This window comes from Lepus europaeus, chromosome 4, assembly GCF_033115175.1.
Source record: "Lepus europaeus isolate LE1 chromosome 4, mLepTim1.pri, whole genome shotgun sequence".
In the NCBI taxonomy this organism is placed as follows: Eukaryota; Metazoa; Chordata; class Mammalia; order Lagomorpha; family Leporidae; genus Lepus; species Lepus europaeus.
Window position 1 is genome coordinate 19,825,346 of NC_084830.1, and position 18,620 is coordinate 19,843,965.

General features: G+C 54.5%; 1 protein-coding gene across 1 annotated transcript in view; it reads right to left on the reverse strand.

The window, feature by feature from the left end:
* The window catches only part of ZHX2 (zinc fingers and homeoboxes 2), a 152,977-nt gene extending 137,300 nt beyond the window's left edge, over positions 1 to 15,677 (reverse strand). The window contains exon 1 of the mRNA XM_062188047.1: positions 15,360 to 15,677. The gene's annotated coding sequence lies outside the window, so the exon portion shown is untranslated. The remainder of the gene's footprint in view (positions 1 to 15,359) is intronic.
* Positions 15,678 to 18,620: the final 2,943 nt, after the last annotated feature.

Here is an 18,620-nt window from a genome sequence, read left to right on the forward strand (position 1 = left end):
CTCCCCAAATGCCTGCCAAAGCTGGTGCTCGGCCAGGATGAAGCTGGGAAACAGAAACAGCCTGAGTCTCCCATGTGGCTGGCAGCAACCAAGTACTTGAGCCATCACCTGCTGCCTTCCAGGGTGTACATTAGTAGGAAGCTGGAACTGGGAGCAGAGACAGAATTTGAACCCAGGCACTCCAACATGGGATGCAGGCGTCCCAAACAGCATCTTAACTGCTAGCTGTAACACTCAGAAAATTTTTAAAAAAAATATTTACTTATTTGAAAAGCAGAGAGAGAGAGAGAGAGAGAGAGAGAGAGAGAGAACTTCCATCTGCTGGTTCATTCCCCAAACGGCCACATCAGCTAGGGCTGGGCCAGGCTGAAGCCAGGAGCCAGGAGCTCCATTCAGGTCTCCTTCCTAGGTGCAGGAGCCCAAGCACTTGGGCCACCTTCTTCTGCTTTCTCAGTGGTGTCAGCAGGGAGCTGGATGGGAAGTGGAGCAGACGGGACTTCAACCAGTGCCCACATGGGATGCCGGCACTGCGCCACAGCAAGGGCCCCAGAGACACGCTAAAGTAGCCAAAGGACAGTCTCTCAAGGTGTTGGTCTAGAGGCTCTTAGATGCTGGCTTCCATAGCTCGTTGGCTGGCTGTTCACCACGGGGAACTACTGCACAAGCGGCTGCCACAGGATTGGCTGATCACACGCTCAGTTGGTTGCACAGGGTCCTGACTCCCCAGTCAGAGCCCACCTGCCCCACGCAACTTTGTCAGAGGCAAAAACTCGAACTCACAACCATTCCTGGGCAGGAGGCTGGGATCAAGGTTCTAAAGTTGTCTTTCAAGGCCCTTTAAATAATCTAGGCACTTCCACAGAGAAGCGAACCCATCTACACTGCAAGTAGTCTCCCCCACCTCTGGTATTCCCAGTGTTTGGTGGTAGGTGCTGGAATAGCTCCTGGATGAGCAAAGTGTCCCGTCTCCCGAACACTTGGGACATAGGAATGTCTAGGTCCCGCTCAGTGCACGGGAAGCTCTCAGGCACTGGTGTCTCATCCCTGGCCTTTTCTGCAACCCCCACGTACTTGCAAACATCAACAGCCAGACCAGCCTGGGGAGCCTGGCTCTGCCCCTTCCCGGCCTGGTTTCTTCACCTCTCAGCGCCTCAGTTTTCTCATCGATTATCCCATGCAGATAACAGGGTCCCTCTTGGGGGGAAAGGGACAGTAAGGACCTTGTCGGGTAGGGGGCACAAGTTAGTATGTGCAGTACTAGGAAGCGCAGGCACAGGGAACCCTCTTGGTGAGCGCTAGCCATTAGCATCACTATTGTTAAACTCAGCATCATTAGTGCTTGACAGTAATTAGGGGCTCATTAAATGTTAATTTTCTTTATGCCAGATTGGATGCTCAATGTAAGAGCAAATTGTAATGGTGTTCTTCAAAATACAAGAAAAGCAAATAGGCTGTAAATTTTTAAAAAAAATGCTTGGTGGCCTTTCAGATCACTGGGACAGCTCCTCCCATATGTCTTTGGGAGGGTCAATTGAGTGCTGTCCATAGAGCCAACAAGGGTACCGGACCAAGCATCCAGCGTTGCCCATTCAGGTGTGGCCTTTGCCATGGATATTCTTTGCAGGCCTGGCTCCCCCTTCAAGAGCCATGATTATGGAACAGCGGGAGCCTGGTTGGGGGAAAGTGGCCTTCTGGTAGCCTTGCTGCACGGAGCAGGACACAGGCCGAGAGCAGCGATTCCTGAAGCCTCCCAGGCAGCAGGGGCTTTGCTGTGCAGAAGCAGCAGCTCATTGCCAGCCGTTCCCGTGCTGCCCGGAGTGTGCTGGGCTCCTGGCAGTTAGGTGGGGTGGTGAGAGCAGAAGTGACACCTTCGAGAGTGTCACATTCCTCTTTCCCCCTGCTCCAGCAGCCTGGAAGTCAACTATTTCCAATGAGGCGGCTCCAAAATGTTGGCAGCCTGGATCCCTGAGTCACAGTGTGGAGGAAAGCTCCCTGGGATTCAGGAGACAAAGACACAGACCTTGCTGGATGAAGCCACTGGGAGTCAGGAGCTGAGCATCGCAGCTTAGCTCAACCTGACTCATACATTCCATGCAGTGCGCATCCCAGAGGCGTACTGCACCTTTGTCAGAGTGGCCTGTTATTCTCTGTTATACACACACATACATACACCACACACACTAGGCTGGAATCTCAGGGCCACTTCTCCTATTGCCTAAGTACGCCAGTAAGAGTATTAAGATTTAGTAAATTTGGCCCCTTCTCTCTTGTGATAGGCATTTTTGTCTTCACTCCCACAGGGGGTAAACAGTTGGTGACAAAAGTGCAAGAGGACACATGTTTTCAGAAAAGGGAGCTGCATTAGTGCCAGCAAGTGCCTTCAAAGGGAAATAAAAAGATGCTCTTGGACTAATTCCAGGCTGGTGGTGGTCTGGAGCGAAAGCCCGGCCAGGGTCTCTGTGTCCTTGTCAAGGACCCAACACAGAATCCTTACAACCTGTCTGCATTGCCCAGCATGGTGATGGGGCAGTACATGGGCTCAGATGCCACTTGGCCACAGTTTTAATCATTATTTATTGATTTGAAAGGCAGAGAGAGAGAGAGAGAGAGAGAGCGCGAGCGAGCCTCTCCTTTGGTTCACTTCCCAAATGTCTGCCAGAAGTGGCCAAGCTAAAGCTGCAAGTCTGGAACTCCATCCAGGTCTCCTATGTGGGTAGCAGAGACCCAACTACTGGAGCCATCACCTCCTGCCTCCCAGGGTGCCCATCAGCATGGAGCTGGACTTGGGGGTGGGGCCAGGACTCAAATCCAGGCACTCTGATATGGGATGCAGTCATCCTAAGCAGCATCTTAAGTGTTGTGCCAAGCGTTCACTCCTAGACCTGGCTTTAGATCCCACCTCTGTCATTAATGGTGTCTCTTGGACAAGTTACTTTCTTGAAGCCTCAATCTGGGTATAAATGGGTATAAACATTTCTACCATGAGGGTAGAAATACCTAAGCAAGTGGGTGTAGCTGGGAGGATTGACCAGCACAAAGCAAAGCATACAACGTACTTGAGTCAACGGCTGCCAAGTCGCAGGCACTCACTATGTTTCCTTCCTTCCTCCTCACCACTGTGAAGAAGCGCTTGGTCTCACATTTAGGCTCTATCAAAACAATGTTTACTCTTGGAAGTAGTGGAAAGATACCACAAGGATGCAGGAAGACAGGGATGGTGCTCCCGACAGGAAACAGAGAGCAAGGCCAACCCAAAGCGGGGAAGGGGCCCAGATCTCCCAGATCCAGCTGTTAAGACGAGGCAGCACAGCTGGGCCAGGGAGCCAGGCAGGTTGGCAGACTTGGCCAAGAGTTCCCAAACCTGGCACAAATCCTGCCCGGGACGGAAGCTGCCCTGACAGCTTCCTGTTGTGAAATGGTCCAGGGACCGTCCTTCCAGGTGGTGACAAGGACCGGCCAGCAGGGGCAGCAGAGAGCGGGAACCCATTCGGCACCTGTGCTAACCCAGCACAGCCCTCCACACAGGCCTGGGGAGAAAGCCCCTTTCCCATTCACAAAAGCATCCCGTCATTCCACAGACCTTCATCTTGAGCCTAGAAGGTGGGCCAGCCTGTGCTGGTTCTGGGAACCCGGAGACAGACGAGCAGTGTTCCCTTTGGTGGAAGAGTGGCGGCTCAGAGTTTTTCAGGGAGATACGTGTAGACGTGTAAGCAGATGAAAATCTGCTAAGACTTCTACTGGTCTATTTCCATAGCACACTGGCTCCTCAGGGAAGTACCTCTGGAGAGGAACAAATAAGTTTTGCTGAGCCTGAGGTATGTGGCTTTCTGGGAAGAGGAGAGAGGTGAGGGGACGGTGCCTTGGGGCTCAGGAATCAACCTGGTATCATCGTGGGGAATCTGGCACAAGTGGGGAAAGACGTACAGAAAATGTGCCTGGCAGGCAGGGGTCACCTTTCAAAGAGCCACCATGCCAGGGTCATGCATTTGGACTTGATCTTGGCAGTCAGAAATTATTAATGTGCATGTTGGAGAGGGGACTGTGGAGTTCATTAAAATTTTTTTGAGTACCTTTAGATGGGGCGAATGCTTCCTGCTTTGACCCACTCCCCACCACTTCCTAGCACTCTGCCCTCAACCCCTTTGCTGTTGATGCCACATGCAAAGCCCTTGAAAGCACTTGGGTTTGTGTTCTCTGGGAAACCAGAAACCAGGGGAAGTTTCTAGGAAGAGAGTGAAACCTTAATGAATCTGCTGCTATAGAACCACATGCTAGCAGAAGTGAGGAAGGAAGAGGTTGATGACAGGTGACACAACATGCATTCCTTCCAATAAGACTTCCTCCTTTCCTTTTATTTAAAAAAAAATCAGATGCAAAAATCAACCCTGAAGTTTCTTTTCACTTCTGGGCAGTTGAGACCAGCATGATGTCACCCTCCTATTTCAACACCCGCAGCACACATGCAGACTCTCTGGTGTTCAGTTCTATTTATCAGTTCAGCAGCTACGTATTGAGCAACCATTCAGCCAAGGCTTGGTGCTCTGGGGGCTGGGGAGATGTGGGAGTCCAGCAAGCTCCAGGTCTCACCCCAGCATCAGCACGTAGGTGCAGCTGCTGGCGGATAGCAGGAGGCAGCAGGATTCTGACAGCCCCCTGCTCAAGGGTGCCGGGCTGGGGGGTACGAGTGGGAGGGAGGCAGCAGGTGGTACAAGTTTGCTAACAGAGGCAGGGCCCCCTGAGCTCCTGTTACTAAGAGTGGGTCCATCTAAGCCACGTGCAGAAGTGGTGTGTGACCTCTGTCCAACTAAGCAAGAGCGTGCCCATCCTTTCCATGTCTATAGGTTTGTAACTGAGCCATCTCTTCTCCACCCAGAAACCTCAAGATCAACCCCTACATTTCCTGGCATGGATCAAACAGTGGCCCCCTCCATGCCCCAAACCCTAAAGACCGGCAGGGGAAGCTGGTTATAGATGAGGCCACCACGGGGCTCTTACTCCCAGCTGGGGAAAGCCAAGGGAGTGTTCATGCCTCCGAAAGGACCCAAGGCCATCCCATCCTGGGCTTACCCTATCCCCACAATGATGATACGGCAGGTAGTTTTTTGTACTGGGGGAGTGCAAGGGTTGCATTCTGGCTTTGGAAAGGACAGAGCCAGTCATGGACACTCTGCTGTCCAGCAAAAGGCACCCGGGAGCTAGACAGGAGCTGGTGCTGGGCTCTGTGGCTGGGGCTCACGCTTCAGGGCAGGAGCCAGGGAGTCAGAGGAGAGCCTGGTTGTCTACATGCCTTCACCCTGGGCTACTTCCTGGTCACCAGGTTGACCGCCCCTCCTCTCCTGCAGTGTAGGTGGGGCTCCACCAGTCACAGGTACAAAGCATTTAATTGTCCCTCAAATCCCAGTGACTCAGAGACAGGCTCAGAGCCCCTAGGGTCAAGACACGGCAACAACAATGACAACCCCAGCCAGCATCTCCAGGGAACTGCTTCAGTGCCAGGCACTGGGCTGAGTCCTTCACAGGTAGATTCCCCCTGTAGGGCTCCAGCTGGACCGAGTACCTCCGGGGAAGGGGCAGCGACATGGTCATCTGGGTAGCCGCTCACCCCCAGCACTGAGAACAGTGCCCTATCCTGGGACAAGGATGAGCTAAGTGGCAAACAAAGCAACCAGGAAGCATTATTTAAAGAGGTGATGCCTCTCAGATACCAGCCCTGCACTTGTACAAGCCAGAGAGTGGGTGCTTCCTTAAGTTTTGCCCCTCATCAGCCTTACCCTAGTCCTGGCCCCATATAACTGGCCAGACTAGTGTGTGATCCTGTTCCTCTACTCTCTAGCCACGCCTCCTCCCTTCCCTGCACCTCAGTTTCCTCCCCCTGTAAAATGGGGCTAATGACAATGTCCAAGTCAGGGAGGCTGTGGAGAAATCAGACACACTGCTGGTGGGAGTGTAAAGTGGCACAGCCCTGGGGGAGAGCAGCCTGGAAGTCCTCCCAAAATCAAACCCGGAGTTACCCTACGATCTAGGAACTCAGCTCCACTCCGAGACAGTCATCACTCGCAGGGAGCAGAGAACCCTCGTCCACACAAACACTCGTCCACACATGCTCGCAGCAGCATTGCTATGACCACCGAAGAGCAGAAACAGCCTGACTGCCCAGCGGCTGGCAAACAGGTGACAGAATGTGAAATGTCCACACAATGGGACGCCACCTGCCAATGGAAAGGAGTGAGACACTGTGCACGTTCTTGGGCCTCCAAAGCATGATGCTCATTGGAAGAAATCAGAGGGGGCGGCACTGTGGCGTAGCAGGTGAAGCTGCTGCCTGCAGTGCCAGCAGCCCCTATGGGTGCCAGTTTGGGTCCCAGCTGCTCTACTTCCCATCCAGCTCTCTGCTGTGGCCTGGGAAAGCAATGGAGGATGGCCCAAGTCTTTGGGCCCCTGCACCTGCATGGGAGACCTGGAGGAGCCTCCTGGCTCCTAGCTTCAGATTGGTGCAGCTCTGGCCATTGTGGCCATCTGGGGAGAGACCTAGTGGATGAAAGACTTCTCTCTCTGCCTCTGCTCTCTCTGTAACTCTGCCTCTCAAATAAATAAATTTTTTTTTAAGAGAGGAAGTCAGAAACAAAAAAGACGACGTATTACCTGATCCCATGTATATGGAATGTCCAGAAAAGGCAACTATGGGGATAGAACGTAGATTAGTGGTTGCCCAGGGCTGCGGTGAGGAGGGCGGGGGCAGGAAGGAGAGAGGAATGGAGAGTGACTGCTAATGGGTACACAGGGTGTCTCCTTGGGAGGATAAAAACACTCTGAAGTCATGTTGTGGTAATGATTTCATAATTCGGTAAACATGCTAACCATCAATAAAGCGTACACTTAAATGGGTGTCTTTTAGGATATGCAAATTTTACAGAAATGGGGCCAATGACAATGCCTATGGCACAGAGGGGCGCAATGCCCAACACACAGCGAGAATCCCCTAGGTCATCCTTGCTGCTAAATACCGTGCTTAAAGAGGTATCGGTTGCTCAGTTCAAGGTCGCCTACATTGCCTAAACGTTCCTTTGTTTTTAGGGGAATGTTGGGGGACCCATCAGCCAAGTCACCAGTGAGTCTGTATCCCTAAGGGCCCTGCTCAGCCCCACCCCGGTTTGCTAGTCAGCTGGTGCTGGCTGCAGCAGCCGCCACAGGCATGGTGCCTCCTGTGGATAAGTCTCTTCAAGTCTTGGGTTGCAGAGACCTGTGTCTGCACTCTGGTTCTGCCCTTCACACCCCCACTCAGAGGGGCTGCAGTACAGATGCCACGGGCCATGGTGTGAGGGCACCTGGTGCATTCAACGAAGTGGAAAAAACCGTGGACAAAGAAGCCCTCAGCCAAGTCCTGAGTGCACGCCCGCCCTTGAGTGGCTCAGGCTCCAGTTCTAATCTGTGGAGGGAGAGGCCTCAGCTCTCTTGCTGGAGGCCAGGTGCAAGGAGGGTAGGAGGGAGTGCAAGTGCCCAGGCCCTGGGCATACCAGGTGTGGCATCAGGCTGCCTGGCTTCCAGAACCTTGGACAAAGGACTTCCCACTCTTGAGCTTCTTCGTGTGTTAAGTGGGGTGACAGGACTGTCATGAGCATAGCCACAAAAAGCTCCCAGAATTGTGCTGATGGCGTCAGGTGAGGGCTAGAATGTTCGTGCAGTGGTTAAGCACCCACGGCTGCACTTGCAGAGGGTGGGGGACCCTGTTTTCTTATTCTGGCAGGTGCTCAGTGAGTACTGGCTGGAAAGAGGAATGGAAAGGGAAGGGAAGGCATGGGGGTGAGCTGGCTGGTCAGTGAAGGCGGAAGAACAGAAGGGCCGTCAGCTTGACTATACATTTAGAAGAAGCAAACAAGACTCTGCCATGGGATGGAGTAACCGTGCGCCAATTCCCTTGCCGTCTGGGGACTGTTTCCATACGCTGGACTAGGAGACCCCTAAAGTGTCTCCAAGTTGGAGCGTTCTCTGATCCTACTGATGTGCCCTGTTGCCATTAGCTCCACCCCATACCCTGCACCCCCACCCCCGCTCATCCCAGGGGACGTAAGACATAGCTCCAGGAGACTCCTGAATCCCACTGCTCGAAGTGTCAGAGTTAGGCCTGCCCGGTTTTACTCTGTCCAACCCAGCCCTGCGTCTCTGCACTGTGCACCAACAGCCTCCAAGTGACCAGCGCTACCTCTTCCCTGCTTCCGCTGGGAGGACCCTGCATCTGGGCAACAATGTGAAATTTCTGAGTTCTCCTAGACTACTTGTCTCTGGCAGAAGTTCAATGCATGCTCAGCATCAACTTTGTAACACAGAGTCCCCCGGAAGAAAGTAACAGGCAGTTCTACAGAGTAATGAAACCGCTGAGCTCTCTATTAGGAGAGGTTACAGCCTGCCTGGAAGCCATCCCTTCCCCTCCACTTCTTGGCCGGGGGATGGTGTCTGTCCAGCTCCGCAGCCCTCAATTAAACAGCCCCCCTCCAGAAAAGCAAAGCCACTCCCCACCCAGTGCTCCAGTTCTAGCCTCTCCCTCCGGGCCACCACCCACTATAAACAACTTGGCCGTGATATCCGCTCTCTGCGAATCGGCTTCGAGAATCTGTTTTCCAAAAGACGGGGGTGCCATGCAAGTGAAAACAACGTGTACACATCACCCTCCACAGGCCGTGGAGATCCCGCAGGGACTCTGGGCACACCCAGGGGCTGGGGGAGCCTCAGATGGCTTTGTCGCTGGAGCAATTCAGCCCAGACTCGTATTTTAAGAACAGCAGGAACGTAATATCAGCTGAAAGGAGTTTTCTGTGCGCTGTTTAACTAAATGGCTCTGCAGCTGGAGAGAGCCATAGGCAGACGTGTTAGCAGTCAAAGGCTCCCAATTACAATGATCCTCTTTTATTGTATAAAAACAGCAACACAGCCATTCTCCACCTCCCGACGCCTGCTCCCTCCGCCCCCTGCCCCCATTGGCTGGTGAGGTTGTTCAGCCGCCCGCAAGTAGCACCCACTTTCTCCCCAGGCTCAAACTTTGCAGCCTTAGCCCACTGGGATTCCTTCCCTCTAGCCCAAAGAGGGGGAGGGTGGAGAAGGTGTGGTACCTGCCTGCCTCTCCTCTCCCCACCCCCAACATTCTGTTACACACACTGACAGAGGCTGCAGCACTGTATGGGTTTGGAGGGTGGAGATGCTGGTGGGTGCTATAAATAATAGGCACCGATCTGGAATTTGTTTCTGTTTTGATGAAATGCTGTCTTGCACACACAAGCATGCATGCACACACACACACCCTGACACCCCATAGTGGACAAGCAATCAGACTGTCCCGGCGCTTATAGATAGACTGGGTGAGTTTGAATCCTGACTCTGCTGATCTTGAGCAAGGATGGGAACTCTGAGCTCTGGTTCCTGTCTTTCAAAGGAGGCTCACAGCACTGCCCGTGCTCAGGTGAGACGACACAGGGAAGGGAAAGCATCCGCAGAGTGCCCGGCTTTCAGGAACTGCTGCTGTTCCTAGGGTGCAGACACCGCGTGCAAATGGTGTGTCTGGGTGTGGAGGGAGCTTTGTTGTTGGCTTAGCTTCACCAGACGGAGTGGACAAGGCTGTCGGCGCAGAGATGGCTGTGGGGACCCAAGTGGCAGGCCCCCCCATGAGCGTGCTCCTGAAGTCTTTCTGCAACACTGGTTCAAACTGTCACTTTTGACAGCCCATGCGTGCCTGTGTGCACGCTGCCTCCCCCTCCACTGCTCTCCTCTCGGTGCTCTGCAGGGGTTTGGAGCCCAGCAGCTGCAGGTATCCAGCCAGACCCAGCAGAACCCAGGAGCTCTCATTCAGAACCCTTCTCAACAGCAGGCCCCTTCAGCTGCAGAAGTGGGCCCTGAGCGAACTCCATGCGGCCACTGCCCGAGGCCCCAGGGATGTACACATCCAGTGCCCACACTGAACTTGACTCTGAATGGAGCCCAGGACTTTGATGGCTTCCCTCTGCTAGATAAATCCAGCGTAGGCTTCCCACTTCCATCTGAAAACCAAGCCTATGCACCCCTAAAATATACCACATACCCCTTTAACCAAAGCGAATGCCTGGGTAACACCCATAACTACCAATCCACCACCGATCTAGAGCTGGAGTTTCATTCACTGCAGATTCTGTTATGTGTCAACTACTACTGCAGTGAAACACTGTGTAACAACAATTCATGGCCACTGGTGTTTCTAGTACTAGGAGGAGGGAGGGGGTGAGGCACAAGGGTGGAACTGTGGATCCTGAGGGGTAAATTGTCCACTGGTGGGTAAGGAGAGGCTGGGATTCAGTACACCTTAAAGTCCGAGTGGACATTGAGGTCCTGCTGTCAGGGCTGTCTTTCTCCTTGGGGCCTGTCCCACATATCCCAAAACCAACCAGCCCTTCCTAAATGCAAGACTACAGGCCTGAGAACAGGAAGCAGATTGTGGGTGGTTGTTCTTAAAAATCACAACCTGTTCAGTGTAGGTTGGGGGAGTCAGAGAAGGGTGCGGGTGGGAGTGGGGGAAACAAGAGGTTTTTTTTTTTTTTTTTTTTTTTTTCCCAGTTAGAAATGAAACTACTTCGTCAATACTGAAAACAACACCCACCTGATTGTCTACCAGAGGGGGCAGGTGTATAACGACGCATCCTTCCAGAACTGTGCGCTCTGGATTTGACCATGACACAGCACATTACAGGACCTGATCGCCAGGGTCTCACCGTGACATTCTCAATACGGCTTACCATTTCAGTAGCTGCCTGGATTTGCCAGGGGACCGCTGCACATGGGGAAGGGGGGTGGAGGGGGGAGTGGCAGGAGGATAGGAGGAGAATAGCAATGAGACAGGGACAGTCAGGGTCCTGGGCTTGTTAATAAAATCTATGCATGTTAATTACTTGGCACTTCAAGGATACGATAAAGTCACTTCCTAGAGGTGCTGGCAGTGACGCCGGTGGTGACAATTGCTGAGTGCAATCTGCACACTAGGTACTGTCCAAACCCCTTCATCATTTCTTCTGAGCCTCACGACAGCCCCACGACAGCTCCCAGAACAGCATCCATTTTCGAGACAAGGAGACTGAGAGAGGGGAAAGCAATAGCTCATAAAATGAGCTGAGAGGGTAAGGGATGGCGGCCCACGCCGGAGAAATTCAGCGTGAGGAAGGCCTCAGGGGCCCTGTGACATCATTCCCTCGATTTAAAGCAAAGGTGAGGCTCGTGGCCAAATTCAGCCGCTGAGCAGTGGAGCTGCGGCCAGGACCCGGAAGTCCCGAAGGCCAAGACAAAGGCCAGTGTGGTGTGCAGGCAGGGATCGGGGCCTCCTCTAAGCCGGTTCAGTGTCACTGAAATACTGTGGAAGGCGAGCTCCTTGAATCTTGGCTCCTCCTTGATAGAGCCTAAGAGGAAATATGCCCACCAGCCCCACTGCTTTCTCCTTTCCAGCTTCTCTTTTTGTCCTAAGGCAAGATTGGTGCCCTGGTGACAGCTTTCCAGACTTTCTATTTCAAGTAAACAGCGAGCTGGTTCATCCACATAAGGCCTACTGCTATCAGTCTAAGCCTTGCCCTTTTCCTAAAACCCGGTACCTTTAGGTTAAAAGCCAGCCTGCTGTGTACCCCCCTCCCCGTCTGGTCTCACCTCTTGTTACACCTCTCCCCTATGTCCCTCTGTCTGCTTCCTGCAGTCTGTCCGCATTGCTGGCATCCAGTGCTCTTCCTACCCAGTCAGCAACTGCTCTGCCATTCACCCCCCTGCCTTACACAGTGAGCCTCAACTTGTTTGTGGCAATAATGGGTCCCATCAAAAACACTTGGCTGCCTCTCCCTGGCAGGTGTGGGTCACCACATGGCACAGCTCTGGTCTATCAGCTAAGGACAGAGGTCCCTTGCCCAACATAACAGGGCCAAAGCTCTCCAGGCCACTTTCATCCTTTTTTTCTCTTCCTGGAATGCAGATGTGAGGCCTGGAGATGCAGCAGCCATCTTACTACCATGAGCTGACAAACCACACCCTGTAAGGATGGCGGAGCGGGAAGACATAGCTTGTGTTCCCGACAGCACAGCTGAGGCATCATCCTACCGACCCCGTTGCTTGTCTGACACAAGGAAGCCTCTATCTGCTTAAGTCATTGGTGCTGTGGGTTTCTGTGACCAGCAGCTGAATGCAATGATGTCTGAACCAGCTCCAGACAAGGCTGCTCTTCGTCCATGGCTCAGGGAGACCCTCCCCGGTTCCCTCTGAGCCCTTCCTGGTGCTTCCACGGCGGTTACCGTTCACAATTACTGCATTTGTTTAATCCTGCTTGACGCGCCCTAATGAGGGTCCCCTGCTGATCTGCTTCAACCGCCTAGAGCTAGGGGGTCTCTATCCCACCAGCGTCCACGAGTGCCTGGAGAGGGCTCTATGCCAAAGCCAGGGGGCTCTGTTTGCCTAGCGTCTCTGCCACGTCTGGGACGGTGCACCACGTCTGGCACTGCACACCACGGGCTGCCCATGTCCCCAGGGGCTGACACTCTCTCCAAGTTGCTAACCTCTCTGCCTGCATTTGCTTATCTACAAAAGAGAGAGAACGAGAGGACTTATGTGGCAGGGTTGCCGCGAAGATGTAAGCACTCAGGACGGTGCCCAGCATAGGAAAGTACTCAATGGTGGTAGCTGAATGAATAAGTGAACCGCTAATAGCTGCTAAATAAATGAAAAGACAATGAAATCCAGGGAAATGCCTGGGTTCGGCTCCCAGGGCAGCAGCTACAGGTTCTGTTTTCCCACCTGTACTTGGCACTATACGTTCCCACTCTTGACCACGACTTCCCATATCTGGGGAGCTGCTACGAGGCGAGTGGGTTAAGATAACAAAGTCAGGCCTGACTTGCTTTCTGCTGTCTGGCTTGGTCAAGTTTCTTCCCCTCTCTGAACTTCAGCTTCCTCTCTGCACACTGGGGATGATTACAGCACTTAGCGTACGGGACTACGGCGAGCAGCAGGTAAAACATACAGCACCAGGCCTGGCACACTGTTAGCAGGAAGTGGTAGCAACTGTTACCAAACATCGCCATTATTCTCTTTGCTAAATGCACAGCATCCTGCGGAACCACATGGCCCCAAAGTGGAAGACAGTGGGGGCGGGAGTCACCCGGCGCATCAAGGTCCTCCCATCTGCATGGCCGCACCATCGCCAACCAACAGCGTCCTTCTCAATGGTTTCTCTTTTCAACAAGGATGAGTTAATACTAGCGGGTCTGCAAAACTTTACAGAACATGCGTTATTACGAAAACATAACTCTGCATGGATTTCATACGTTCTGCACCAAAACAGGCTTAGCTCTTAATTCTCTTTTTCACAAACATTTTCAAGCGCCCCCCCCCCCCCCCAACACAGCTGATCGGCCCTAAACCCTTGGCGTCCTGAAGGCTCCCCTTAGGGTTGTTAACTTCAGGTGAGTCCTTAGCTGGCATCAAACACAGCTAAGAATCAGAAAGCAAGGCAGGCGTGAGAACCGTGCAGGAGCCGGGCCTCTCTGACCAGCAATGGCAGTCCCACGCCTCCCAGGCCACAATGCAGTGTTACTTGTGGACTTCCCCTCCTCTGGCCTTAAAGAAAAGGATGTGAATATAGCTTTGTGTGACTTTGCCTATAAACTGAAATCAGATCTTTATGTTCATCCATTCAACCACCTGACGGCTCCATGCATCTATTTTTTTTTTTTCCTATTAAACACACCATTTTACAAGATATTTATTCCACTTGGTCATCATCTAAATGCTTCCTGATACTGCTGCCCCGGGAGTGAACTCCATACACCCGCCGCTGCCCTCATAAAGACGAAGTCACCTCTTGACTCCAGCCCGGAAGAACCCTCAGAACCTTCTGCGCCACATGAAGGAGCGCTGGCTCCTCTGTGTCCGTGTGCCTTACAAGGGCAGTTGTGGTAATTCTGAGCGACCCCAAGGGATCCTGCCCGACAGGGCCTGCCTGGGGTCCTTGGCGAGAAAGCGATCCGGATCACGACAGTAGTGGGTAGGGGCAGGACTCCAGGGTCTGGAGACGGATCTCTTAGGCCCAAGCTGAGCCAGCAAACTCTTTAAAAGGGGAGGGCTCCAGGCAAAGTCTGTATTCATCCAGCCCCCTCCTCCTGCTCGCCCCAAACAAAAGACCCTGGCCAAAGAGCTGAAGCCGAGACCCCACTGGCCAAGCACTCAGGTCGAAGCCCGAGCAAATCACAACTTTGCTTCCCTGTCCAGTTTTCTCCCTTGCCTGACCAGCTCTCCTCCTCCCCCGCCCCCTCCTCCTCCTCCTCCGAGCACTGCACAGCGAAGAGGCCAAAGGGATCGTCCTGTGATGCTCGCCGGCTTCCAACTTTCCGCTCAGCTCCGTCTCCGCAGCCTCCTGCAAAGCGGCTGGGAAAAGGGCAAGTTTGCAAAGCCCAGGGTACCAAGTCCTGGGGAAGCCACAAAGAAGCTGCAACACCAACAAAGATTAACCTCTTGTGGGGCGGCCGCGCAGGGGCCGAGCGTGGGCTCCCGCGGCCGCGCGCACCGCAGGACCCCCCGTGGTCCCCCGCCGTCCCCAGACCCCCCGCCCGGCTCGCGGGCACCTGAGCGCCGCGCCGCGCGGCGCGCCCCGGCCCTGCCCCCCGTCAGGTAGCGCGCGGCGCGCCCCTGCCTGCAGCCGCCGGGAGCGGCCGCGCGGCGAGGCAGCCTCAGCCCACGGCGCCAGGCTTCCTGCCACCACCGCACGGCGCGTCGTCACCGCGGAGGGGCGCGGGCCGCACGCGCAGCCCCCGCCGCTGCCCGCGCGCCCCGCCGAGCCCGGGCCGCGTCCCGGGGGCGTCCCCGCGGGACCTGCCCCGCTGGCACAAAGCGCCGCAGCTCGGCCGGGGAGGGAGGGCGCCGGCCACGGGAGAAATAAATAAATAAAAACAGAGTCGGGTCTACGTAACGCCCTGTCGAAAGCGGACGCCATATTTTTTTGTGGCTTATGTCGACATAGGGAAACGTAGACATGTTGTTCCTCCTCCCCTCCTGCCCGGTCTGCCTCCCGTTTATCCAAACTTGCAATCAAAACTCTTTTTTTTTTTTTTTAAACCTCCTTCTCCGTATCCACACCTCTCTTCCCACCAGCAGAAAAAAAAAAAAAAAAAAAAGCCTGCGCCCCCCCACCCCGGTCCTGCTCCCGTACCCCCCCACCCCCTCATCACGGACACGGCCAAGTCCCATGAACAGCGCGTTTTGGGGAGCGGCGGCGGCGGCGGCGGTGGGAAAGTTGGGGCTGGAGCGGCCGGCGCCCGGCGAGCGGGCCCGGGGCGGCGGCACGGCCGGGGGTGCTCGGCGCGGGCGAAGTTTCTTACCTGCGCCGGGGCTGGAAGGCGGGCGCCGGCCGGGCCGAGACGCGGCTCGGGTTCCAAAATGGAACTGCTGCTCCCACCCACGGCCCCGCTGCCCGGCGGCGCCCGGTCGCGGCGTGGGAAAGGGGGGCCGCCAGCCCGCCGGACCGACGGACGGAGGAAGCCCCCGGACGGAGGACGGTGGCCAAAATTTTTAAAAGAAAAAAAAAAAAGGGAAAAAAAAGGGGGAAAAAATGCCTCGATCAGTGGGGAATCTACGCCAAAACCCACATGATCTGTAACGTCAGCATGCGTATTTGCATACGGTACCACCGCCGGGCGCCGCCGGGCTCGGGCTCCGCGCAAAGTTGCAAAGTGGCCTTGGGGCCCCGCGGAGACGCCGGCGCGGTGTCATTTTGAGCCGGGAGCTGGGGGCTGGGGGAGGCTACCCCTAAAGGCACTGGTCCCTGGCCAAGGTGTGTGTGTGTGCGTGGAGGGGGGGGAGCAGACATTCACTGGAAAGTCCGAGCCCAGTAACGGACTCGGTGGAATTTCTGCGAGAAGAGGAGGGGGCGGCGCGAGCGAGCTCATTGAATATTAAGCACGACCCGGCTCGGCGGCCGCAGCCCAACCCGCGGCGTGCAATACCCATTTTCTTTATGAAAAGTTCAAGGTGTCACTGATGAGCTCAACAAACTGTTGATCCTGACCACGTGGAGGGGCGGGCCCGGGGCCGCGGGGCGCGCTCGCTGGCCCGGCACCCGCCGCGCCCGGACCCGCGTCCCCTCGGCGACTCCGGGCGCTGCGCTCGGGTGGGGTGCGTAGGGGGGGGGGGTCGCCGCGCTCCCCCCCCAGCGCTGCCCGCGCCCTGGCGCGCCCTCGGCTTCAGGAATGTAATAACCATAATAATGATTTTTTTTTTTAAAGCGAGATCTACTTTGCTCCCAGGATAGAAGCGAGACGGCTCGGGGCAGGGAGGGGAAGAAGGAGCCCCCACTTATGTAACGGCTAGAACTTGGCTCGCTTTCGCTGAGGAGAGTCGGGGATTTCCGTCCGCGCGGGTCTGAGGCTGGTTAGAGAGCTGCAAACTTTTTCCCCTGAACAGCCGGTAAACAAACTCACGCCCCGGGAGCCGACTTAAACTCCTGGCGGGCCCGCGAGCGCTGGGATCCTCAGACCCGGGGACACGCACACGGCTGCGGCGCGTGCAGTGAAGCCCTTGGCGAGCGAGGCCACCACTTTCGGGACCGAGACGCACGGGGGGGAGCCCGGACGGCCTCCGCCTCGAGCTCCCCCGCGGCGCTTAGAGCGCGGGCGGGCGGGGTCTCGGAACGGCAAGTGAACAGGCGTTCCCGGCGTCCGGCTCCTGCAGCGGTGGGCGGCTCCGGAGCTCCGAGCGATTCGCGATGCAGGGGCACTTGGGGACCCTAATGCGGCAATCCGTGTGTGCCATGCGTTCCCGAGCCCGGGTGGACCCCGCTTTGCCTCGGCTGGCCGGAGGGCGCTGCGTTAGCTCCCGGGTTCTCGCCGGGGGAGAGCGCGCGTGAGCCGAGTCCCGGCGAGGGGCTGCGGTCCGGGTTTGGTTTTGACACTTCGGAGCGCAGCGCGAAAACAAAAGGAGCCTGGGGCGGGGAGACTCTGCGCAGTCCCCGCCCGGCCTGCGGATTAGCAGGCGCGGCGCGGCGCGGCGCGGCGCGGCGCGGCGGGCTTCCCGGCTAGCTTGGCTCTGGGGAATTAGAACGAACTCTAGTGGCGGTTTGAGCTCGGCTCTGGGCGCCAGGGCAGCAACAGGTGGCCGGGTGTGGTGCAGTGGCCGCTGGCGAGGCCGGGAACTGGGGTGGGCAAGGCTGGCTTTGGGTGCCGACCGCGTGGCCGGCTCGCTGAGAGACCGCTTGGCGTTTTTGTTTCCTAGGCTGGGGAGAAAGAAGTAGCTGAAAGACGTGCAAGGGTTCCCATTTCCCCCGGGGCTCCCATTTCTCTGACATAAATAACCCCTTGACTCCCCAGGAAAGAAAATTGTAATTAAATTAGCTGCTATGCAAAACTTTCTCAATGGCCTGCACCTGTTCCTTCGGTCTTTGCTGATGCACGGTCTGCTTGTCTGTTTGCTTTTTAAAAACCCATAAACAAGGTCCTGGCTTGCAAGTGCTGCCCACCGACCTAGAATTTGCGAACTAGAAAATTACAGGATTCTGATAAGAACGTCTTGATGATCACAGTCCAGCACGTGCCCGTTCGGCCAAGGTCCTAAGATGCTTGCCTGTAGATCAGAAGTTAGGGATGCTGGTTTTCCACCCTAAGAGGGTGCCAGGATAGTAAATGGGGGGAAATACCGATAATTTAAGCATTTTTGCATTGCTTACCTTGCTTTGCCCTTGTAGATCATTGTACTTCCCCTTCTGTTTAAAAAATAACTAGGCACATGTTTCAAAGAATTTGTGGAAAATGAAATTCAATGTATTTTGGTTGAAAATAGAAATATAGTTTTTTCCTAATATATATTTCTGTGAAATTTTTGAAGACCCTGCATATGCATGGATTTCAAAAAAAATTTTTGCAGCAAAATAAACCTATTTTATTTAAATTTTCCACGAATTTTTGGAAGGATCTTTGTGAGTCTGTTTCCATGGAAATTACCCAAACCTTAAGGAAATGATTCCTGTTTTGAGGCTGCACCTCGTCTTGATGATCAGTCACTCAGGAGGGTTTTCTGGAGGCTGAGTTTCCCTTATCTCAGGCCCCCTGCCAGCTGCTTCAGGCTGGATGAGATTATGTATACCAGGAGGGCAGCTCGGGTGCTGGGAGCCGGAGAACCCCACGGACACCGGGGTTCCTCTCTCTTAAGGGCCCTTGGTCTCATGGAACTGTAGGGGTGAGGAGCTTCTGTGCAGTGTGTCTCTTTACATTGTTCTAGATTTAGCATGGACTGGACTTTCACTATCTAAAGAACCAGCGAGCAATAAAACAAGGATGACTTTTGCATTTGGTGCAAGACCCTTATTAGATAGGAATCAGGAGTGTGGAAGCAAGACTCTCAAGGGTATTGTTTATTCGGTTTTTTGTATGGTTGCTGCTTAATCTTTACAACAATCCTATCAGGCAACCATTCTCAAAATGTTTTGTCTCAGGTTCCCTTTAAAGTCATACTGAAGACCTTAAATAGCTTTTATTTATTTGGGTTGGATACATATTTGCTGTATTGGAAAATTAAATTGGAAAAGAGGAAAAGCACACTTTCTATTAGCCTGCAGATCAGTGACATCATTGCATGTCACGTAACCTTTG